At 42.1% G+C, this 25743-nt stretch overlaps 1 long non-coding RNA gene and 1 other non-coding gene across 7 annotated transcripts in view; one reads left to right on the top strand and one right to left on the bottom strand.

Annotated features, from left to right (window-relative positions):
• The window catches only part of LOC141277407 (uncharacterized), a 138224-nt gene that overhangs the window by 9669 nt on the left and 102812 nt on the right, over positions 1-25743 (bottom strand). The window contains exons 4-6 of one of the 2 annotated variants that reach the window (XR_012328778.1): positions 20201-20372; positions 14877-19871; positions 14698-14796 (exon numbers count right to left, since the gene is read on the bottom strand). This is a non-coding gene — a long non-coding RNA (uncharacterized lncRNA). Of the gene's footprint in view, positions 1-14697; positions 19872-20200; positions 20373-25743 lie in introns of both variants that reach the window. The other variant, XR_012328779.1, reaches the window with a different exon arrangement.
• LOC101326557 (uncharacterized) lies at positions 1511-15218 on the top strand. 5 transcript variants are annotated; one of them, XR_004523968.2, is made up of 5 exons: positions 1511-1733; positions 3011-7374; positions 7571-7654; positions 9777-9991; positions 12513-15218. It is a non-coding gene; the product is annotated as an uncharacterized protein (transcript). The 5 variants fall into 5 exon arrangements; XR_012328777.1 differs by having other exon boundaries at positions 13589-15218; XR_012328776.1 differs by having other exon boundaries at positions 3011-5878; positions 7214-7374; positions 9777-15218.

A 25743-nucleotide genomic window follows, 5' to 3' on the forward strand; every position in this document is an offset into this window, starting at 1 on the left:
ACCGTCATCAATGCACAGAGGCCTGGAACAGGAAAGGTTGGCTCCTGTTATAAACGTGGAACAGAGGCCTGTGGACTTTTTGTCACCTGTCCAAGGTACATAGCTGGTGAGTGACAGCTAGGAATGTAGGCCTCAGACTCCTAACCCTGTAACCGCTTCACTGCACCATATTGGAGATTACAATCCTTAAAGTTACAGAAGTAGAAAAATTATCCTTTCAGTTTAGTTACTAAGAAAGTGTGTGTGTATTACGATATCATTTTAGTTGTTTTTTCCACCCATTAAAATAAATGTTGTCAATAATGTCTGGGATTGGAGCTAGGTTAAATATTTGGTGTTTTCCTGTTCATGGACTTTTACTTCAAGCAACGAGTGGGAAAACAAGAAGAGAAATGTGACTCGCAACAGGGAGGCAGTGCAATTAAAGTCAAAGAAAACATTTATTTCCATATTCTTTTTTTTTTTTTTTTGCGGTACGCGGGCCTCTCACTGTTGTGGTCTCTCCCGTTGCGCAGCACAGGCTCCAGACGTGCAGGCTCAGCGGCCATGGCTCACGGGGCCAGCCGCTCCGTGGCATGTGGGATCTTCCCAGACCGGGGCACGAACCCGTGTCCCCTGCATCGGCAGGCGGACTCTCAACCACTGAGCCACCAGGGAAGCCCTAGCTCCATATTCTTAATGGACATGGCGATCACCTGAATAGTCTCTGAGTGCTTCACCCTCTCTCCTTCACTTTCATGAGTGGTTATTAACTTGTGTACACATCCCAAGAAATGTATAGATTACAGTTAAAATCGTGTAAGCAGATTTTCAGGGTTGATAAACAGGGGTTATTTAAATTCTGAGAACGTCCAGCATTTGTAGGTAAAAAAAAAATATTCTGCCCATCTAGTCTAAACTCTTAAGCTATTTAAATGAATGTTAGATATCGTTTTTCTTAGCATAATTTTCACAGTGGTAGTTAAGCGTGAGTGGGTTTGGAGTCCAGACACTGCTCTGGACTCACGTATTGGCTCTGCCTCTATTTGAGCATCTGCAAATTACTTCGACTTTCAGTCTTGCATTTTGAATCTGTGAACTGTGTACAAATATAGTACCAACTTCACAGCTTTGCTTTGAGGGTAAATAAAATAATTCATTTTAAACCCTTAGCATACCTTCTGGCACATAGGAATCAGCCAGTACAAAGAACCACTTCACTGAAGTGCAGTGAAGTCTTCGGTAAAGTTTTCTCGTGTAAATTACTGTGATTTCTGAGATCCTCACTTTCTTTCTCTGTTCAACGTCCTTTCCTCTGAATCTGCTCTTTCTTGTCGTGGCTGTTGAATTTTTAATCATTCACAGTTAATATAGACTTACTCAGAACTGGGGGTTTTGTTTCTCCCTTTTTGAATCTGATCACTTTTTTGCATATGCCAGAAAGGTAGAGTAATAAACAAACACCACGTGACACACACTTAGGGACCAAGCCACAGCTGCACCCTTCCTGTGGCACAATTGGACTAGAAGAAAGACCTGGGAAGCAAACAACTTACCAAGTAAAGAATGTGTTTGGCAGGCTTGTTACACACAGACCGTGGCCTGTTTTCAGAAGCCAAACTGAATGAAAACAGCTTTAAAAGAGGCAAGCATTTGTGAAAAAGTCCTTGAAGGATTCTTAACTGTTCTTCTAGACAAAAAGAAACCAGTGAATCAAAGGTGCTTCTCAGGTCCTCACTCCTATTTTCCTGACAGTAAGTCAAACTTGTTGTTTTTACCTTTTACTCTGTATAAGGTAATTAAGGCGCAAAAGACACAGCCAGTGCCAGGCATCTTGACTGACATTGTTAAATTATCAGATTGTTCTGATACTTCTCAGTTATTCTGTATTTTATATTGTAGACCTAATGAGTGATTTAATTTTTTAAACTCAGTAAAATCGTATTTTAGCATGAGAGTAAAATGGAAGAGAGACTCAGAAGTGTGTGTAAATATAATTAACATTGTTGAGTGCCAGATTTACACTTCTCAGGTTGGCCGTCTGAGAATTTGCAGAGTTTAACTTCTTGGGAATGGGTTTGCGTTAGGACAAGTTGCTTCTCCCTGTGGGTTCTTTTTCATGAAGATGGGTGTTTTTCCTTAGACACTTTCTCACGTTAGAATTTAGAGATGATTTTGGTATTTGGTAGCTTTAGCTTTTTATCAAAAAAAAAAAAAAGGAAATCCAGCAAGTTTTCTAAACATTGTAATTTGCATATAACATCAACATTTATTCGAATGCGTTTAAGTCACCAGAGCTGTGATACCAAATGATCATCTCCAGAATTTTAAATTGAAAACACAGAAGGATTCCCTGTTACCCATCATGATTCTACGCGTATCGTATACTCCAATCATACTAGCTAACCAATGTTTCTGGTTTTCATCTGTATGTATCTGACATACTTACTTCTTAAAGGGAGACCCATGAGTTTAAAGAGGAGAAATGAGTTCTTTGGGATTCTAAGGATGACTGTAAAGTGATTCAGCTTTCCTTTACTTCTGTTATAACTTTAAAAAAAAAAACTAAGTCAAGGGCAAAGTCTGTTTTGGATTCTAAACATTACTAACATCTTATTCTCTGATTTACTTTATTTATTTATTTAGAAGTTTTTACTGGAGTATAGCTGCTTTACGATGTTGTGTTAGTTATTTACTCTAGGTTGTTGTAATGTCAAGATGTGGCAGAAAACTTTACTTTTGAGACAAGACACACCCTAGCCCTCATCTAGCTCATAACCAAAGCCTGGAGAGAAAGGCCCACAGGCAGGATATTTTACATTCATTAATATTTTATACTCTTTAAAAACTAGTGAATGTGTGTTACTGTAATGTCAAATAAGGCATTCATCGAGGGCATCCGGGAGTATGTTTTCAAAGTGTTCAGAAGCTATTTTGGGTAACTGGATTTATTTTTTATTTTTAGTTTTTGCTCTTTTTCTTGCCCGGTTGTTGCTGTGTGATATTTACTGTCTCTTCTCTTGATGAACAGGACAAAATGATTAAAAAAGAGAGGCACGTGTGTCAACAAACTCAGGCCCTTCTGTCTAAGAATTTTCTTAAAAAATGGAGAATGAAAAAAGAGAGCTTATTGGTATGGTTCACAATATATATTTTACCATATTTAGTGAATGAAAATCCATCATTTCATAGTATGCCATTTTTATTGCTTTTTGATGTTCACGCATTCTATGGGCTAGTTGATTTGGGGTTGTAAACATAATATTTTGCAAATGTTGCAGAATAGGATAATATTTATGTCAAAAGGTAAAATTAACTAATGGGCTCATATGTCAGTTCCTGAAAAACAAAGTAAGTAACATTTTATTGAATAGAGCTAGCCATTCTCCAAATAAGTAATCCACTTGAATCTGTGGAGTGATTCAGACTTACCCTGGGCAAACTTCAGTAGTAGGAAAAAAAGAAATTTAAAAAAGCCAGGCAAAATGAAATAGATTTTAATGGTTGGATCATAGCACTCGACTGGGGACGTTTTGATAAGATTCTGTTAATTGGTGGGGCTGGGGGAAAAAATTATGAGCAACAGTAGAGAACTTTGGGGGGATCTGTTTTGAAGACTATACTTTTACACACATAAGAGTGGTTTCAGGATCCAGATCACTGACTGTCAGCATCTCTGTGCTCTCTTTAGTTTCTAGTATAAGGACGTGCACATCAGCACAAAGAGGTTTGCTGTATGTTCCCATGAGGTCTATCTGGGGCCACCTTGGCCACAAAGAGGCTGTGTTCTGTTGAAAAAGAGCCAATAACATTTCTTTTTTCTATTAAAAAAAATTTTTTATTTAAAAAAAATTTTTTTTTAATTTTATACTGAAGTATAGTTGATTTACAATGTTGTGTCAGTTTCAAGTGTACAGCAAAGTGATTCAGTTATACGTAGACATATATTTATTCTTTTTCAAATTCTTTTCCCATTTAGGTTGCCAATAACATTTGGATGGGAGCTAGCAGAGTTCACGCCATCCTTAGCTCCTAAAGCAATTCACTTCTAATATTTTAGTGGCTGTGTTGATAAAGGGTACACTTACAGGGATCACCCAACGTAACCTTTAAAAAAACTTATTAATAATGTTTAAAATCTCAAAATGCAGAAATGCTAGTCCAATGAACTCACATCCTATCCTGTTCACCCACCTGCTAACATCCTGCCATGTTGGCTTCCTCTCCCCATCTCCCCTCAACTCCCCTCTTAAACTATATGACACTGGACTGCTAAAGCCTTCAGCTGGCATCTATGAAAATTAAGGGCATATTCTCCTTCATGACCGCTAGTACACTTTATAAAGTTAGCAGTAATTGCATAGCATCATCGAATTCCGTGTCCAAATTCAGTTTCCTAAAATTGCCCCCAAACGTCTCTTAAAGTTGGTTTGTTCAAGCGAGGCACCAACCAGACCCAAGCTGTTCTCTTGTTGAATACCCACGTTCTGTATTTACCTGATCGCTTCTGCATTCTGTGATTTAACTCATTCCTTTCCCATCTACGTTTCTTTTTTATTTATTTTTTATTAAAGCAATTTTTTAAATTGAAGTATAGTTGATTTACAACCACCTACATTTCTTGCAAACAGAATTTAGATCAAAAACTTGGATTTTGGCTTCAGGTTAAACCCTTTGGACAAGAATATCTCCTATGGGATGCTATGTAATTATATTACATCAATATGAGGGCATACAATCAGCAGTGGTTCTACTATTAGGGGAGCTGTATTTCTAGATTAAGATCAACAGACATTTTTGATATTATCTCAAAGTTGTATGTTTTTTGAAATGGTGTTTTCTTTAAAGGATAGACAGTAACTGGGAAAGGAAGAAAGTTGGAGGGTGAAATGACGCCACGCTCAGTGACAATACTTTCTGTCTTAAAATGTGTTTGACTGTTTCTTACTGCTCTGGACCACATGATAACTTGGCTCATTTTTCTTCTTTCATGTGCTGGAGGAGTGGACCACGGTGCTGCTTCTGGGGCTCTCTTTGTGCTTCTTTTCGGTGCTCTTCAAAGCTACTCATTTTCATGCACAGCCTCTTCAAGTCCTGGGATGCGTGGATAAGTTTAATGCCTTTGATCTGGTGGTGGTGGCCTACATGGAGCCTAATGGATAAGATGGCTTTGGCTTCGTTTATGAAAGGCGTGTTGTTCAGTGACCCGCGTTTCACTATCATGCAACGTATTCATGTTTAAACTGAAGTTTGTTTTGCAAATTGAGTTTATTTACCCAGCCTGTGGGTTAGTGGTTTTCAACTGGCTGCAGGATCCTCATTTCATACGTGGTGGAGGGGTTGCTGTGGACCTACAAGTAAGGGTGCCTCTCGAAGGGAAATAGATTTAACGGGGGGCTTTTTAAAGAGCACCCACACCTTCCACCCTCTCGTCCTGGAAATCTGTGGTGTTGTGAGTCATTATTATTGTGCGTATGTTGCATGCCCCGAAAAGTAAGGTTGGAGCAGGAAAACAAGGTTGGACCCTATGCTAGATGACTGCACACTTTACCCCTGGCCACTCTGCCCCGTTCTTTTTTTCTTCATTGCAGCTTCCGGAACCCTGACTTCGGCACGCCTCGCTTACCCACGCTGGTTACGGGCTCTCCTGCCCAGTGTGGATTCTGCCCAGACCTGGCGCTCCGTGCATTCTCCGTGTGGTCCCTGATCTCATCTCTTTGTAACTCCGGAAGCATTTACACGAGCCTCGGGGACTAGTCTCTGCTGCACGCAGCAAGCCATCTGTGCTTCCAGCCCCCAGTCTCAGGGCTCATCGGACTCTCTCCTTTTCTTATAGAAACACCCAATGCCAGCTACCAGGCCAGCCCGGCCTGGTCACAGCGCCTCTTTCACCGTCTCGGTCTGTATCCTTCTAACTCTTGCTGTTCTGACCTTGACAGGATTTGTATAACCTCTAGAGAAAAATCAGTGAAATTTGCATTGGCCTCATAAAAGTTCCACGGCCTTTTACTCTATGTTGGGAAGGCTGAGTAGTTTTGAAAGATGCAGCCGCCCTATGAAAATGAGTATCTGTTTCTTCTTCACGTAGACATCACCCTGCATGGAATTTAAACACTGTGCTAAAAGGAATAAAAGTGTTAGGACATAAAACATGCAAATATAAAAAAGTACTAAAGAGGAGGCCATAAATTGGACTTCGTAAAGTATTAGCGGACTTATTAACCACCTGTTGGGCGGATTGCTTCTGCAGATTGTAAACTCATTCATTATAAATGTTGTGTGAGCTTAATTCTTAAGTTAGTGTCCTTGACTCCAAAAACTCTCTGTGGGTTCTAACTTTACTTCTGATTTTTGTACTCTGGTTCTTTGCATGCAATTTATTTCTACTGGCATACTATTTTCACATGAGAGAAATCAGTTTCTAATCTTGGCAGGGAAAAACCCCACCAAATTCTCAAGTATTTTTATTGGTTATTTAAAATACTTTTTCTTTCTAATTTTAAAATTATTTTAATTACCAAAGTAATAGCCAGCCTAAAAAAGTTAAGCAATATAAACTTGTATGAAGCAAACGATGAGAGCTTTTGCCCTCGTCCTAGCCACCATTTCCTTCCCTATAAATTTGTGTGTATCTTTTCTGGATAGTAGGCACACGAGCATACACATGGTCACATATATAGACGTATATTACTCTATGCACATAGGCACACAAACTCAGTAAACTATTTACTTAAATGGGGATTACGATTACGCTAAAAAATATGCTGCCAGTTGGTTTTTTAAAAACAATACAGTTGACCCTTGAACAACAGGGGGTTTAGGGGAGCCCACCCTCCAGGAAGTCGAAAATCCAAGCAATTTATAGTCGGCCCCCTGTATCTGTGTTTCCTCAGCATCTGAGGTTCCTCCACCCACCTTTCTGCCTCCTCAGATTCAACCGATTCCTGGGTAGTGTAGTAATGCAGTTACTTTTGGAAAAAATGCACATATAAGGGGACCCGTGCAGTTGAAACCTCCACTGTTGAGGGTCAATGGTGTATCACTCACATCTTCTCACGTATTCACACTGAACTTAAAACGATAGGAAAGACTTTCAGCCCTTAACTTAGAGGCACCTCTTTGGGGTAGTATATAACACCAATAATTTTATGGGAACCCTAAACAGTTGCAACTTGGTTTTGTGTCCTCTAGTAATAAGTTTATATGATTAATTATATTTTTTTACACATGGCAGGAAGAACAATCGTTGGGACTCCTGATGAAGAAACCATGGACATAGTACTTGCAAAAAACTACTCGGAAATGGTGGGAATTGTGTTTAATGATCCTCATATTGGCTGAAGTTTAGCTGGGGACATAGAATCCCAGTCATGAGAGAACACTTTGAATACTCAGGTAACTACATGAGAATTGATTCCAATCTTTTTTGCTACTTCATCGAATCCCCTATTGGGAATGACTGATAGAAAAATTAATAAAATCAAGAAAGGAAGTAATACACTTTTTGCTCCTGAACTTAATGGTAAGTTTTTGTTACAGAATGAGTCTCACTACCGTGGCAAGCATTTAATAATATTCTTCTTTCTTCCAGTTTTGCAGAGTGCTTTAGAAATGCTCTAGATTGTGTAACCATGGATTTGGAGCAGACATTTGGATGTTTCACTTCAGAGCCAAAGTTAGTGTTTTAATTCCATTAATTGATTCCAGTGCATAATGATGGGAATGTTTTTCTTCCTCTTTAAAGAACATTGTTGGGCTATGCGTGATGAAATTTTTTGTTCCTTGACAACATACTGGCAAAGAGGGTTTGTGGCTTTTCAAACCACAATTAATGCTGCAAGTATAGAAGTAACTGCCTATTTTAAATCTTCTGTATCCTTTCCCTCCTCTTCCACCCTCTACCCCTACACTCTTAGGAGATGATGCTTTGCCTCTCATTCTCAGAAGAAATAGAACCTGTAGAATGGGAACACTCCCCAACTTTCCAACACAAACCCTGACAAACTATGGCCGTACTCCTCTCTACACCCACCCTTTTCCTCAGTTCAAAGGCTGGAAACATTATCCCTTTAACACTATCAGGAAAGTTGCACAACGGATTTTCCCTTCTGTGTCATCTTTCTTCAACTTCCCCCTTTCAACTAGATACTTCTCTTCAGTATTTAAAATGAACGGTTTCTTCCCTTATTACCAAAACCTTCTCTCATCCATGTTTCCTCCTCAAGCAAATACTCTCCTTCCCTGTAACATCTCCACTTCTTGGAAGGATTGCCTTCACTTAAGGCTCGACTCAACTCATTATAATTTCTATTCCCACCACACGACCAAAATGAATTTTTCTGAGGTCAGTAACAGCTCTCATGTCAATCAACAATTTTCCTTCCTTGTCTTACTTGATCTCTTAACTTAAACATCAGCATTCACCTGGCTTTCTTTCACTTTTCTAGCCATTCCTTCTCAGTCTTCTTGCAATCTTAGCCATCATTACACTCCCACCTCGTTCAGTCTGTAGTTCCACAAGGTTCTATCCAACGCATATTTCTCCACCCTATATACTTTCTCTACACAGTGTCATCCATTTACATAAATTTAATTACAGTTTACATGCTGGTAACTCCAAGAACCCTGCTTCAACTTGTCGACCAGCAGACTTTTCCTGTAAAGGACCAGATAGCAAATATTCTAGGCTCTGGGGGCCAGACGGTCTCTGTTGCAAATACTCAGCTCTGCTGTTGTAATGTGAAAGCAGCCATAAACCAATGTGCGTGACTGGTTCCAATAAAACTTTATTTGCAAACACGGGTGGCGGACGAGGTTTGTTCTACTGTAGTCCCAAGTAGCTGTTTACTTTGATGCCCCATAAGCAATTCAAACCAGTATGTTCCAAACTGAATGTGGGTGTTTTTCTCTAAATGTGACTGAGTCTTTAAAATTTTTTTCTCTATCTCAGTGAATGCCAAAGCCATGCACTTAACTGGGGAATTATCAGAGATCACTTCCTCTGCTTCACCCATCACATCCCGTCTCTCATCCAGCCCTGTTAATTCTAAGCTCAAATCTCCGTACTTCTCTTCAGCTCTGCCACCAGCACTTGTCCAAGACATTAGCATCTCTTGCCTGAACTGTGAGAGTGGTTTATTCCTCCAGCCTCATCTATCTATCTATCTAACACATCATATTTAAAAAAATTTTTTAAACATTTAAAATTAATTTTTTATTGGAGTATAGTTACTTTACAATGTTGTGTTACTTTCTGCTATACAGCAAAGTGAATCAGTTATATGTATACATATATTCCCTCTTTTGTGGATTTCCTTCCCATTTAGGGAAGCACTGAGCACTGAGTAGAGTTCCCTGTGCTATACAGTAGGTTCTCGTTAGTTATCTATTTTATATATAGTAGTGGATATATGTCAGTCCCAAGCTCCCAATTTGTCCCACCTCTCCTTCCCCCCTTGGTAACCATAAGTTTGTTCTCTACATCTGTGACTCTATTTCTGCTTTGCAAATAAGTTCATCTGTACCATTTTTCTAGATTCCACATGTAAGCAATATTATATGATATTTGTTTTTCTCTTTCTGACTTACTTCACTGTGTATGACTATCTCTAGGTCCATCCACATCTCTGCAAATGTCACCATTTCATTCCTTTTTATGAATCTCACCATATTTTTAAAAAGCTGATAGAAATATGTAAATGCTTCTATATGAAAATGGAAAGAAACAAAATGTGGTTTTCTTGTGTATTTCTTCTACAGTTAACATAATGCATTTGTTTGTTAACAACCCAATTTAGGTCACAACAAATCGTTCTGTGATGGAAGAGTTGACATCAGTTATTGGAATAAACATGAGGACACCCCCTTTCATTTCTAAGGAAGAAACTACAGATGAATGGTTTATTTTTATTTGTGTCGTTTATTTCTCCCCTTTTGTATACATCATTAAACATTACAAAGGAATGAAAAAATTTAAGATGACAGTGACGGGTCTCCCAGAGTCGGCCTTCTGGTAAGTTACCTGTGTATTACACATTAATACATGGGGAAACTCATTAGGTTATAAAGAAATGAGATGCATTCACGAGTTGTTTTTGCATGTGTTCAATTTAATGACCTCACTTGTTTACGATTTTATTTTTTTTCTAAATTAATTTATTTGTTTATTTTGGCTGCACTGCGTGGCACGTGGGATCTTAGATCCCTGACCAGGGATCGAACCTGTGCCCCCTGCAGTGGAGGCCTGGAGTCGAAACCACCGGACTGCTGGGGAAGCCCCCTGTATTAGATTTTAATAGCAGTAGAAAATAAGTAAGGATTGTGCTTATGTTTCCCTGAGTTGAAGAAAAAAAAAATGTGATGCATGTATCAGTTAGCAGCATAAAGTTTTCCTGATACAGAACTGTCCAAGGTAGCAGGGTTTGCGCTGGCTAGAGATTTTTAAAATTCAGTTAATATTGCATTAGTTACTGGGGAGGGTGTTTGCATAAATATGCTCTTTACCCCTCTTTCTCTTCAAAGACAAGAAATAGAGATTTTAAAAATAAGCAATATTGGGGCTTCCCTGGTGGCGCAGTGGTTGAGAGTCCGCCTGCCGAGGCAGGGGACGCGGGTTCGTGGCCCGGTCCGGGAAGATCCCACGTGCCGCGGAGCGGCCGGGCCCGTGAGCCATGGCCGCTGAGCCTGTGCGTCCAGAGCCTGTGCTCCGCAACAGGAGAGGCCACAACAGTGAGAGGCCCGCGTACCGCAAAAAAAAAATTCCCTGAATGTACATAAACTTCAAGATAAGTTATCCCATCACCTAAAAGTATTCCTTCCAATGGAACAATAATTATTGCCACCATTTTCTAAATTATTTTTATTGAAGTATAGTTGGTTTACAATGTTGTGCTAATTTCTGCTGTACAGCAAAGTGACTCAGTTAGACACATATGTACATTATTTTTAAAGATTCTTTCCCATTATGGTTTATCCCAGGAGATTGGACGTAGTTCCCTGTGTTATATAGTAGGAACTTGTTCTCCATTCTAAATGTAATAGTTTGCATCTACCGACCCCAAACTCCCAGTCCATCCCTCTCCCTCCCGCCTCCCCCTTGGCAACTACAAGTCTGTTCTCTCTGTCTGTGGGTCTGTTTCTGTTTCATAGATAAGTTCATTTGTGTCATATTTTAAAGCATATTTTATTTTACTTATTATTTTTAAATTTTATTTATTTATTTTTATTTTTAGCCGTGTCAGGTCTTAGTTGTGACACACGGGCTCTTCATTGCAGCGCACGGGCTTCTCTCTAGTTGTGGCGTGCAGGCTCAGTAGGTGCGGCGTGCGGGCTTAGTCGCTCGTGGCATATGGGATCTTAGTTCCCAGACCAGGGATCGAACCTGTGTCCCCTGCATTGGAAGGCGGATTCTCTACCACTGGACCACCAGGGAAGTCCCTGTGTCATATTTTAGATTCCACATATAAGTGATATCAAATGGTATTTGCCTTTCTCTGAGTTACTTCACTTAGTATGATAATCTCTAGGTCCATTCATGTTGCTGCAGATGGCATTATTTCATTCTTGTTACGGCTGAGTAATATGCCATTGTATGTATGTGCCACACCCCCTTTATCCAGTCCTCTGTCAGTGGACATTTAGGTTGCTTCCATGTCTTGACTGCCATCATTTTTAAATTATTTCAGGCAATCAATTAAATAAGCATCATAAGTAAAGGATACCTTAGGTGGTGATAAGTATGAAGAGAAAACAGGAGGCAGAGAAAGGGGGATTGAGAATGAGGAGTGAAGAGAGGGTGAATCGCCCTTTTAAATAGAGTGGTTAGAGCACCAAGTGAGATCTGGGCCAAGACTTGAAGATGGTGAGGAAATTAACCGCAAGCAGGACTCTTCCAGGCAGGAGAAGCAAGAGTGGGGGAAGGATGTTGTCATGGGACCATGCCGGGCATATGCAAGGAACAAAAGACACAGCTGGGGGGCTGCAATGGACGGAGCAATGGAGAGAAGCAGGAGCCATGGTCAGGGACGATGCAGGAGGAGGGGTGGCTGTAAGGGCTTAGACTTGGGCTTGGAGAGGGGAGGGGTGGAGAGTCACAGGAGAGTTTGAGCCCTAACTCAAGCTAGCACATGTTTTGAAAGGGACCCTCTCACTGTGGTGTGAGCAGTAAACTGTAAGTCTCAAGGGTGGAAAACTGGACTCCTTTGATACCCGAGCAAAAATAGTTTGAAACAGACAGTAACCAGAGACTCGGAAATTGCCTGATATCGATGGGAGAGAAGAAAAGTATTCCCCACCCTATTCCCCGGCAAATTCTATCTTTATAGTCAACCTGTGGCAACATATGGACATGTACTGACCTCATCATCCTACTCTGACCTCCCCACCTTGAGCCAGATGAGCGCCCTTGAGAACTTCTTGCCTGTATGCCAGGGTCCAGGCAACTTATAAAATCTATAAAGTGTTCCTACATCCAGACGACCTCTCCAAGCTCTGCCTTCCACTCTTGACTTTGGACTCTGTCTTTTATTTCTCAGCTGCATTTCCCTTCTCATCCTTGTCCTTTGGGATCAATGACCAAGTTGGACTACCTGCCCCGCTTTCTATTTTGGTTTCTTCATAAGATACCCTGTTCCCTTCCCTTTCAACACACATACCGTGAGCCATCACAAACAACACTTTGCTCCCTGGCAACAAACAAAGGTAGGTATTTGGGTGAAAGGGACGTGGATTTATTTGGAGTAGGAATAATAATGAAACTAAGATTCTCTTTCCCAATGTGCTGGTAGTAGACCAAGGAAAGCCAGAGGGATTCCTGGAGCAGAGGAGGATATCTGAAGCCCATAAACTGAGAGGGTGGGTTCCCAAAACTTGGGAACAACATATTACTCTCTCAAATTTTCTCCTGGGTCCCGGAAAAATGGTCGGTGAGGCGGAGTGCCCTAAGAGATGGAACTCCATCATCAGAAATCAAGTCAACGGAGAGCACCGTTAAGGCTAGGAATATGGAAATGTGGAAGAGAGACAACATCTTCCAATGTTCTATAGCAGCAGCCCAAGTAAATGTTAAATTCTGCGTTCCTGTGTTTGGGACTTATCGTATTTTCCAGATATGGATGCAAAATATGAATATACCCTCTGAGTCAGAGCAAAAGAAATTTCTGTGTGTTAACAGCTTCTAAACATGGCAGGATTTTAACCGAGTTCTTATACTGGCCAGTCTTGGTTCCTGATTCGAAGAAGTAATTAACCTTAATGCTAGGTATTGATGCTAGGAAGTCAATTACCCCTACATGTACCATTAGTACAAGAAGTCTCAGGGCTGACAGCTTTACTTCACTTCCTGCCTCTGTAGCTAGTAGCTATTCCTCCCTAGTAAAGAGAGAATGAAAAGAAAGGTGCCTCTGACTCCATGCTGTTATTTATACCAACAAAAAAATTTCCTTTGAAACTTTCTTTAGAACACTGTGAAATGTCTGCAACTTTCCCAGAAAGCACATGAGATTCTGTTACCAATTTTTTCAAAACCGAAAACAATTTAACAAGAAAAATCCCTCAAAGCATCATTAAGATGTCATTTCAGGTCATTAATAAAAGGCTGTTCTTTTCCCAGCTTGCATTACGTTTTGGAACTGATGGAGCACCTGTCTGTATTTTTTCCTTTTATTTGCCAAGCTGAATTTTCAAAGGATGCCACCTTCTGGTTTGAGTTGTTAAATATCCGTGGACTTCCACTTTGGGATGCTTCTAGAAGTTTACTATGCATTGTCCCTGCACTAATAGAGAAATGTTTGCTTTCTACTTCCCGCCATCTGGGTGGCATCAAATGTCTCAAATCTTCTGAGAACCTGACCCAAGCTTCTTGACGAGCGCGCGCGGGAAATGCGTTCCTACAGGGTGAGCATTGCAGAAGTGTAATGCTTGCAGATTTGAAGGCGCTTTTAAGCGTCAACATTATGTCCTACAAATACCGTTAGTCTCCACACCAGGGACACTGTGCTGCCCTGTAGTGCTGTTTCCTCTCAAAGGAACGAAGAGTCCACACACCGTGTATTTTCCAGCTCTCGTACATATTCAAAATGGCATCAACCCTGGAATCCGAAGCTTATTCCAACACAATATACTGTAATTTCTCTTATTTATTTGAGTCACTAAATCATTTATCATGTCAAATTTTCTTTTGCAGCTTTTTTTAATTGAAGTACAGTTGATTCACAATGTTGTGTTCATTTCTGCTGTACAGCAAAGTGATTCAGTTATACATGTATTTATACATTCTTTTTAAAATATTTTCTTCCATTACGGTTTATCACAGGATACTGAATATAGTTCTCTGTGCTCTACAGTAGGACCTTGGTGTTTATCCATTCCGCGTATAATAGCTCACATCTGCTAACCCAGCCTTCCACTCCATCCCTCCCCCAACCCCTCCTCCGTATCACGTCAAGTTTTAAAGTCCTGTCTTACTCTTCTGAGGGCAATGTACACTTAAATCCAAACGAAAGTGTGCCAGACCCACCCTGACAAAATAGTTTTATGTCAGAGTGACCCTCCTGATGACATAACCGTTACAAAACTTGAGGGAAATTATTCAAAAGCAATGGAGAACAACCCAAGCATGCAAAACCTGGATAGAATATAATCCTTAAAAAAAGGGACACACGCTAGGCAAGCTCCATTATGTACCCAGCTTTTCTCCTAAGGGGAATTTCCAGTACTTACCAATTCCGGGAATAGAGCCTAAGTGGAAGGTAGCAGTCATACTGAATTCAGGAGACAGAGCCCAGAGTTCATGGCTTTCATAGCGGCTGGAAATTAATCCTAGAAAGGAGGGAACCACAAAATGTGAGCCCCAAGTTCTACACACACGTTTCCCTGGAATATTAATAGTTGGTGTATACCTGAACCGCTTCAGTGTAGGCTGGAACTCCAAGAAATCTAGTGGAAGGGAGCAGAAGGGGGTGAAATTGCTCACAGAGATTTCAGAAGCTGCCTTATACTTGCAAAGTCTGCCAAGTTAGAGGGCTTTTCTGTTGAAAAACAGAAAGGCAAAACTTAAGTAGACAAGCCCTTACACAGCTCATGGTCAAGGGGGCACTGCTGGGTCTCTGCTGCCAAAAAAAACTTAACCCATCTGGAAGGAAAACCAGAGCCCCTATAACTTATCATTCAGCCAATGATAAAAAGGGAGTCAGTTGACTATCAGCTAAGAAAGACAGCCAACAAGAGAACTGGAACCTCAAGAGTTTCAGATACTGAAGTTGGCAGGTGAGGACCTTAATGTCCACCCTGAACTGAAAAAGAAAAGAAAGAATAGACAAGCAAGAGGAATGGATAAAGAAGATGTGGTGTATATGTAATGGAATATTACTCAGCCATAAAAAAGAATGCCATAATGCCATCTGAAGCAACATGGCTGGACCTAGAGATTGTCATACTGAGTGAAGTAAGTCAGAGAAAGACAAATATCATATGATACCACTTATATGCAGAAACCAAAAAAAAAATTGTACAAATGAACTTATTTACAAAACAGAAATAGAGTCACAGATGTAGAAAACAAACTTACGGGGATTTCCCTCGTGGTGCAGTGGTTAAGGCTCCGCACTCCCAATGCAGGTGGCCTGGGCTCGATCCCTGGTCAGGGAACTAGATCCCGCATGCTGCAACTAAATAAATAAATAAATATTAAAAGGAAAACAATCTTATGGTTACCGGGGGGAAGGGGGGAGGGGTAAATTGGGAGATTGGGATTGACATATACACACTACTATATATAAAATAGATAACTAATAACGACCTACCGTATAGCACAGAGAATTCTACTCAGTACTCTGTAATGACCTATATGGGAAAAGAATCTAAAAAAGAGGGGCTATATATATATGTATAACTGATTCACTGTGCTGTACAGCAGAAACTAACACAACATTGTAAATCAACTCTACTCCAATAAAAATTAGAAAAAAGAACAGATAAACAAATAGCAATTTATATAGAGAACTAGAATTTTTTGATCAAATGAATATTTTATAAATAAAAATATAATATCTGAAATTAGTAACTCATTGCATAGGCTTGTGAAAGGAAAATCAAAACAGAGTCTGTATTGCAAAAAGAGCTCTCTGAACGGAGCCCGGAGGCTCTGGAGGTAGTGAGACTCATGCATGTCTCAGCCCAGATGGAATCTGAATTATGACCATTTATTGTCTTAACGTAGGACCCAGAACATCTGCATAATGTTCCAGAAACTCAAGATACTTATTGGACCCTTACCCTAAATAACTCATGGTCGCCTGTCCCTTAAGGATAAATATTTCCTTTCTTGTGTCAGAGTCGATCACAATTCTCACCAGACAGTTTTAAATGCATTGTGACTTTTACCTTTATAAGCCACTTTGTCTTTCCTGAAATCCTCTTTCAGTTTTACCTGAGTCTGTGTCTCTCGAATTGCAATTCCTAAGACCCTAAATAAAGTTCTTTGTTCTTTGCAACCTTGATACTGATTATTATTCAGCAGGCTTAACAACAGATGAGACATAGCAGAAAACAGGATTAGTAAACTCACAGACGAGTCATCAGAAAATATCCAAACTAAAGCACAAAGAGAAAAAAAGAAAGGAAAGCTGGGACAGAGCACAAGAAATACGTGTGATGTAGTCAAAAGGTTTAACATACATGCAGTTGGAATTCCCAGAAGGCAAGGACAGACTGAATGGGGCAGAAGCTGTATCAGAAAAAAGACAAGCAGAGAACTTTCCCCAACTGATGAAAGTATCAAACTACATTTCCAAGACCCTCCGGAAGCAAAAGCAGCATAAATATGATGTAAACACATCTACGTAGTGATAGACATTTAAATGAAGTTCTACTTTTTATTATGACAAAAATAGCTGTTACGAACATTCTCTTACACATATTTCTGCACAAACAGGAGTAATTTGTTTGTGGAGGAGAGAATGATTAATAAATGGTACAGGAAAAATGGAAAGCGTTCCATTTCAAAGATTTGGGGGAAAGGAAATATTGATCTTTACCTCACATGTTTCAGAAATGAAAGCCCTAAATTGATTACAAACCTATCCACAAAAACCCCACGAATTATTAAAATATTTAGGAGAAAACCTAACATTTTGATCATGTTCCAGACAGAGCTCCACCACCACCTTCCACCTTAAAGTCACACTGGCCTTAAAGTCTCTGGCACATTTCGAGCCCTAGAAAATGTCACACGGGGAGTGGGAAACCTACCTCTGGCGGGGGTCACTCCAGGGAAGCTGACAGAGTGGGTGATCAACCAGCCAGGACTGCCCCAAACCGGATGTTCCCAGGACTTAGGACGTCACGTTTTGAAAGTGGAAAAGTCCCAGGCACACAGGACAAATCTGTCCTGACGCAGTCAACGGGGAGTGTCCCAGTGTCCCAGGGTCCCATTTCCGGTCATTCTCTCATCCTTGTCAAACATATTTCCACCTTTGAATATGAATTCTGCTAGTCATTTACCCTTTCCTTCCGCAAGCGTTAAAATCCTCCGACCCGAACACAGGACTGAACTAGGATTCTGACTGAGATGGGTGGGGATGAGTGTCTCTACTTAACCAGCTGCTGTGTAGACCTCATTCCGTCAAGTGTGGACGAAGCATCTCTTGCCAACGTTGTTGGCCCTCGTTGCTGTCTGAGAGGCAGCTTTTGAAAAGCTGGCTGTCGACCTGCGTTCCAGAGGGCCGACCCCATGGTTCAGTTCCCTCACATAAGAGGCATAACTTTCCATCTCAATTCTGCCATGAGCAGTGCAGCCTGCAGCCTCGAGCTGCCGGTAAGCCCTCCTCCTGAAGGCAAGCTTTTGGGAGCCAAGATGGCGCCGGCCCAGCTTCCTTCCTTGGTGCCCCCGCACATGACCCACAGAAACAGCATATTTGACACAAAAGGGATGCGAGTGCAGCTGCCCCCCATCGCTCGTCTTTACTAAAGATTCTCTCTTGAGGACCCTCTTTCATTCTCGGCTTTAATGCGGGGAGGGGACAAGAGAAGCTCCTCTCCACAAACCCTACATTTCTCACCTGGCCGATGACAGCATCCTTCCTCGTCTCCTTGAGAGAGGGGGTTCAGTGGTAGGGCTGGTTCTGCTGTCTATTTGGATTCTTGGGGGCAGTTTAGGGTATTTATGGGTTCACTTTTTTTTTTTTTTTCGGTACGCGGGCCTCTCACTGCCGTGGCCCCTCCCGTTGCGGAGCACAGGTTCCGGACGCGCAGGCTCAGCGGCCATGGCTCACGTGCCCAGCCGCTCCGCGGCATGCGGGATCCTCCCGGACCGGGGCACGAACCCGTGTCCTCTGCATCGGTAGGCGGACTCTCAACAACTGTGCCACCAGGGAAGCCCGCTGTTCTATTCTTTGAAGTCTTACTGAGGAGGGTGAGTCATTGCACATTTTGCAAATAAGGAAACGAAAGGTCAAAGAGGGAAAGTCGTTAGCTCATGAGTGCGTGAGCTTGAGATGAAGAGACGGCTGGCTGGCTCCAAGGTCTGGGATCCTTCGACTGTGTGTTTTGAAAAAATAAAGGGGAGGGAAGGAGGGAAGGAAGGAAGGGAGGGAGGGAGGGAGGGAGGAAAGGAGGGAAGGAAGGAGGGAAGGAAGGAAAGGAAAAGAAAGAAAAGAAAAGAAAAAGCAAAGTCTATATGCCTGCGTATTTTGCCCTGGCTTGGATGATATAAGAATCCCAAAAGAACGTGGACTGGGCAAGGACCGTCACCCGCTGGCCACACGCACTCTGCGGGAGGTGGTGGTAGATCTCCATCCCCGGGCAGGGCTGTGGAGGTCTCTGCCTCACGCACTGACATTCATGGCCCAGGACGCATGAGAGCCATGAGACGGGTACCAGTGTCCCCTCTAGACACCTGGACAACCTTCCAAACACGGAGACGAAGCTTAACCCAGCCTAGCCTGCCTGCTCAGTCCTTCAGACGACTTTTAAGTTCCACAGGACCGTGCTCACAAGCCGAGGTGGCCTTCACCTTCTCCAGCTTCTGTCCGGCTTGGTCTCCTGCCATCCGGGCACAGGCAGCTGCTGAATGTTGGCAGGGACCTCTGCGCTTTTCCAGGGTGCCGCAGGGGAGCAGACGCGGGGCTGGGTCATCACCCGAGTCCTGCACAGATGAAGCTCAGCTGGTAGACAGTTCATGGCTTATTGGAACAATTCCTTTTCTGTAGTTGTTTGATTGGTAAATACTTAATGGGGTTTCTGGTCACCAGTATTTGCTTACACAAGGCCAAACATCGTCCTTTGTCAAGGGCAGAATAAAAGAAGAGAGCACTTTATAAACGAGAGAGTAAGTTGAATACCTAAGGAATTAGTGCTTAAGAGGTCAGGCCCTCACTTCAGACTCCCTGGCCCGCTCATTTCCTCCCTGGGCAATTGGGTCAAGTTCCCGTGGCGGCCCAGCCTCAGTTTCCTTGTGAGTCACAGATGATGAGTCCCTGCCTTCTAACTCAGTCACAGTGATTCAGTGAGATAAGGGCCAGAAAGCCTGTTGGTAAGCATGTATTTGGCCCCCAGTGAGCACTCAGTAAACGTCTCCAGAAGCCACCTTCACTACCCACTGGAAGAACAATTCATGGCAATTCAGACAATTGAAGCTTTTACCCTGGAAACATCATTAGCACGGACATACCGCAAAGACGTCACTGCTCACCAGCTGCCTCGGATGTATTTTTTCGTTGTCAGGTGCTTTTAATTCGTTTTGATTTCATTGAATAAATCTATTAGAGTTAAATGGAGGAAAACAGAGTCCGAAAAAGGGAGGAAAGCATTTCAAGCTGTATTTCATCAGGTGGACGAGTTATAAACATTAAACTTGGCTGCATGTGTCTTGAGAGCAGTGAATTGTAGCACAGGATCTAAAATTCCAAAGCATAAAAGAAACTTATATGAAGATAACCTGACGACCTGTGACTGATGTATTAAAAAAAATGATAGTTGGGGTCAAAGATCTAATCTGATCTGCATAGAACAGATCTTGGGCTTTGTTTTTCAGACAGGCTGGAAAGGGGATTTGGGCACTACAAGTGCTCCAGGGGGAACGAAATGCTGGTTGGTAAAACGGAAATTCAGATTCGCTTCCTCTCGGTGATAGTCCGGGTGTCTGTTTACATTTTTATCTATGAGCGTCCTATTTCTAAATAATGTGCTCCATGCTCAGAGCACGCTTCTTCTTCAGTAACCTCACCTGTTGGAAGAGGGTGAGGGGGTGAATGTGCATTTTAGCCCAAAGTGCTACTGTGTTGATCCTCCACTGGAGAAGACTGGAACTGTTATTCCTGCTGCTTTACGCCCCAAGTGGCAGGGGCGACCTCTCGCCTCCATGTTGGCATCCAGGACCAGAGGCTGTCTTACAGTACCTCGAATAAAGATAACGAATAACTTGAAAAAGAAGAGATACGTGTATATGTATAACTGAATCACTTTGCTGTACACCTGAAACTTACACGACACTATAAATCAACTACAGTCCAATATAAAATTTTAAAATTATTAAAAGAGATAACGAACACTTATTCCACAGCGGTGGTTTCCTGAAGCTGCAATTCTGAGTCTTCTACCAGGAACCCAGAACTGTAATCAGAATAAATCCCACTCCGATGTTTGTTGTCTTTCAACCCCTTGCAGTGAACAAACAAGTGAGTGGGATAAATAGGGTGGAAAAAAGTCTCCGCGCCAAACGGACAAGTTCTCAGAGTGACAGGGGCTTCCTTTGCTTTATCTGAAAAACATCTCTGGCCCCTCATTCTATCGCATCCTCTCCATCCAGTGTTTCAAGCCAGTGTGCTCACGGGCTGCTCACGAGAGGCTGGCCGCAGGTGTCCTGGACGCTGTCCTGCGGCGATACGTTTGCTCGAGTGCCACTGGACACTGGCACACAAGGCCACACAAACACAGCCTCGGCTTTCTCCCCACCAAGGGAACAAGCCGTCCCTTCTCAGAGGAGGTTTCATCCTTAGGACCGGCATTGGGTGACAGACGGGCAGTCTTCATTACATGGAAACCCAACTCCTGTCACCCCGACGGGTGACACAACATTCCATTCCAGACTGTCGACATGGGCCGGGACAATCCACACTTGTTTCATACGAAACACAGTGACTCCAAGCAACAAATAACCCCTGAACCTAATTCAAAGGATCTGTCTGTGTGGGACTTTTTGGCCCAAACCTCAGGGTCAAGGGGGTTTCACATTTTAAATGTTCTCCAATGGCAATTCTTTTGCCAAGAGAGATGAAGGGAGCCTGTCACAATTATTGATCCTAATTCAACCTTTGGACACTTAATAGTCATCAAATCTAAAAGGGGAGAGATGGTTCCAAAAAGGAGGCACCTCGTGAAAGCACTACAGAACCTGGCTTTTCATTAGGGGATGAAAAAAAAAAAAAAGTGTATCCATTGCCCAGTAGGAATAAAAACTCTCCACGCTTCTCATTTTAATCTTTGAATCACCTTTGTGGAGAGCGTGGAATTTTTAGCATATCAGGGGGTCTGGTTTGTCTCATATATTTGAGTCTATGGCATACAGGGAAAAAAAGAGAGACACTCTGTAAAGGAAATTGAACCTCCCTGAAACGGGCCCTGAACTGACCCTGTCATCACATTATCCATTTTCAGACCCAGAACTCAATGTTGCAAGATCCCTGGAAGCAAAATTCCATTAACCAAGTGCTGTTACAGCCAAATTCTCCTTCTGCCTAAAAGCTGTCTCCACCTTAGTCAATGCCCCCCGCCAAAGGGACATAATCTGAAGCCTCAGAACTTTATATAGAAGAGCTATATGGTCATTTAAGAGTCTCTCGGGGTTTGTTAGAATGCGATTCTCTCCCTCACAGCTGGCATTCGAATCACGGCTCCAGCTACACATAATCGCAACTGGAATTAAGTAGTCAGTTTCCTGATTTGGAAACTGTGTAATTGCCAAGACTTTACTGGGCCTTTTCCAACACGAAAGTATAAGACAAGAGTACATTCTATGATATGCACATGCAAAAGAATGAAACTGAACCCCTACTTCATACCATATACAAAAATTAACTCAAAATGGATCCAAAAAGTAAATGTAAGAGTGAAAACTATAAAACTCTTTAAAAGGAACATAGACGCACTTCTTAGTGACCTCGAATTAGGCAACAATTTCTTAGATATTACACCAAAACACAAGCAAACAAGGAAAAATGGATAAATTGGACTTCAAAATTAAAAATATTTGTGTGTCAAAAGACACTATCAAGAAAGGAAAATGATAACCCACAGAGTAGGAGAAAATTTCTGCAACTCGAACATGGCTAGGATCAGTACACAAAACATATATTTTAAAAATCTTGTACTCAACCTAAAAAGATAAATAACTCCATTTAAAAATAGGAAAAGATTTGAATAGACATTTCTCTAAACAAGATAAACAGATGGCTTACAAGCACATAAAAAGATGCTCAACATTATTAGGTATTAGGGAAATGCAAATTAAAACCACAACGAGATACCACTTTATACCCACTAGGACGTCTGCAATTAAAAAGGAAAAAAAAGAGGAAAGAAAAATACAAAATAACAAGTGTTGGTGATGATGTGGAGACACTGGAACCCTCATACATTCCTGGTCAGAAAGCAAATGGTTTAGCGTTGAGGGAGTTTGTTATTTCCTCAAAAATGTTACACATACCATAGGACCCAGTAATTCCACTCCCAGGAGTAGAGATTTGAAAATGTATGTTCAAACCAAACCTCGAACACAAATGTGCATAATAGCATTATTTATAATAGCCAAAAAGTGCGAAAAAGCAAACGTCCATCAACTGGATAAACAAAATGTGGCATGTCTATGAAATGGAATATTTTTTAGCCATAAAAAGGAATGAAGTACTGATACATGCTATAACATGGATGATCCTTGAACACATTATGCTAAGTGAAAGAATCCATTTATAATCATTTATAAATGATTCCATTTATAAGACATGTTCAGAATAGGCAAGCCCCTAGAGGCAGAAAGTAGACTAGTGGTTGCCGGGGAAAGGTGGGGGAAGAGACGAAGGTAGACTTAAAAGTGACGGCTAGGGCTTCCCTGGTGGCGCAGTGGTTTGGAGTCTGCCTGCCGATGCAGTGGACGCGGGTTCGTGCCCCGGTCCGGGAAGATTCCACATGACGCGGGGCGGCTGGGCCCGTGAGCCATGGCCACTGAGCCTGCGCGTCCGGAGCCTGTGCTCCGCAACGGGAGAGGCCACGGCAGTGAGAGGCCCGCGTACCGCAAAAAAAAAAGTGACGGCTAACAGGTACAGGGTTTCCTTCGGGGGTGATGGAAATGTTCTGGAATTACACAGTGATAATGGTACATTTTGAATTTACTAAAACCCACTGAAATGTGCACTTAAAAATGGTGACTGTGGTGTTACATGAATTATATCTTAATTCTTTTAATTGCAAAAAATTTTTTAAAACACATAGAACAGTAGTGATCAGTAACTCTCCAGACCAGGGGGCACCAACTGCAATGGCGCATAAATAGACAGCAACAGAAAGCACCAGAAAATCCAGAACCAGACCAGGGGAAGAGGAGAATTTTTTACAGGATATGATGCCATTTCAGGTCAGTAAGGAAAATACAGATTATTCAATAATTAGTGGATCATTCAATAATTAGTGTTGGGGCAAAGTTTAGCCATCCGGAAAAAAAATAACAATAAGGCTAATTCACGCCCCATAGCTTATACCAAAATCAGTTACGTTAAAGATTTCAATGTAAATAACAAAATTTCTTAAAATAGAGCATTCCATAAATGACTACTTCTATTTTATTTTATTTTTTTACAGACAATATTGTGTTTAGGTATGTTTTTAATTTTTTATTTATTTAGTTTTACATTTTTTGGCCACGTGGCATGCAGGATCTTAGTTCCCCAGCCAGGGATCAAACCCGCGCCCCCTGCAGTGGAAGCGCAGAGTCTTAACCACTGGACCGCCAGGGAAGTCCCTACCTCTCTTTTGTAATTCTAGGATCAATTCACACTATCACATATTTTTTTAATTCTCACTCCATATTTACTTTTATTGCTATTATTAAACATTTCGTTTCCTTCGTAACACAGGTTCTTATGCTGATATGCGATCGAGTGTTTTTTAGTATCGTGGCAGTTAAAGGACAAACAAAAAACGATGACAAACTACAGTGCTGCTTAGAAGCAAATGATCAGCTGAATATAGCATCGTGCCTTCGAGTTGTTTGGGTTTCAGCAATCTGTTTCTGCTCTAATGAAGTGGTTTGCAACTGGGAGGGATTTTGTCCCCTGGGGAACATTTGGAAATGTCCAGAAATATTTTTTCTTATCACCACTTGGGGAAGGGCGGTGCTGCTGGCATCTAGTATATAGAGGCCACTGACACCCCTAAACAGAACAGCCACCACACCGAAGAATTAGCCAAGTCAGAACAGCAATACGTCCACTGTGGAGGAGCGCTGGTCTAATGATAGGATGACACTTATGTTCTTGACAGGAAACCTGTTTCCAGGGAGCTCAGACCCCAGGCATTAGAATTCAGGGTGCCACTATCTCTTTCTTTGATGCGTCCTCTCTTTTTATTTATTGAGAACCTGTTTTGTGTTAGGTACTGCGCTAAAGTGTAATATTGAATTTAATCTTCAAAAGGACCCTATCCTATAGACCACCCTATTGTATGAGTTTGCTGTTTTGTGTTCAGAATGAGGACATCCAAGCTTGGGAAGCCTAGGTGACTTACCAGAGGTCACTGACTATAGAGCGTCAGAGGTGGGACCGGAAGTAAAGCAGTCTGGTCCCAGGGTCCATGTAATAACCTCCATGCTTTACCATCTCGTAAAGTCCTGAGTGTGCTCCGTGGGTCCAACTGCACGTCACTGACTTCTCGGGTGAAAGATCAGGCAAGATCGTGGTCAAGTAACTGAGGCTGTTTAGGAAAGACTCAGGGACCAGGCTGCCCAATTTTGAGGGGGGGCACCTGGAAGCTCCTCTCTACTAAGTGGAGTGTTAAGTTCGAGATTAGACTCAGGAACTCGGTAGGGTTCCTGGCATAGAGCCCCCGACCGTGGTTTAGGAGCAGGGAGACCTGGGGCCAGCACCGTGTGAATGCTCAAGAAATAAACCTTTCATATCAGCAGATGGGCAGAACTGGCCTCTGGTCCTGGAAGGGTCAGGGACTGAGTCTGTGGTCTCGGGACTAGGACACGGTAGGCAGGGGTGAAGCCCTGGGAAACTGAGAGATCCGCCCTACACAGACTAAGTCTCCCGAAGTGCATTGCTCCAGCTGCCTCTTATTCCTGTAAGACAGATCACAGGACTACAAGATCCTGCCTGGTGGGATCCCTGAAGGGAGAAGCAGAGTAAAACAACAGAGTTCGCCACAGCAAAGGTGATGCAGGCTGGAACGGAAACTCCACTTATCCTTTGGCATGACTCTGGGTCAGGTGCATGAGTTAAAAATGTCATGAGTGTTGGGGAGTGTGGGATCCCCGGGGCTTGGAGCTTGGGTGGTCACAGCCCCACCTTCTGCAGAGGGACCAAAGCAGAGTTTCTGGGGTGGAAGGAACACTTCCCTCAGCTCAGGTGGCTTCCCCCAAAGAGGTGGCTTCCTTGACTAAGTTGGCCAGACTTAAAGGACGGAGCCTCCACGGCTGGGCGAGAACTCCGTGAATGTGCTTTAGGTATCTGAGGCACTAAAAGTCTTCAGAGAGGGGGCGAGGCTTATACTGACCTT

This window comes from Tursiops truncatus, chromosome 20 (genome assembly GCF_011762595.2).
Source record: "Tursiops truncatus isolate mTurTru1 chromosome 20, mTurTru1.mat.Y, whole genome shotgun sequence".
NCBI lineage: Eukaryota > Metazoa > Chordata > Mammalia > Artiodactyla > Delphinidae > Tursiops > Tursiops truncatus.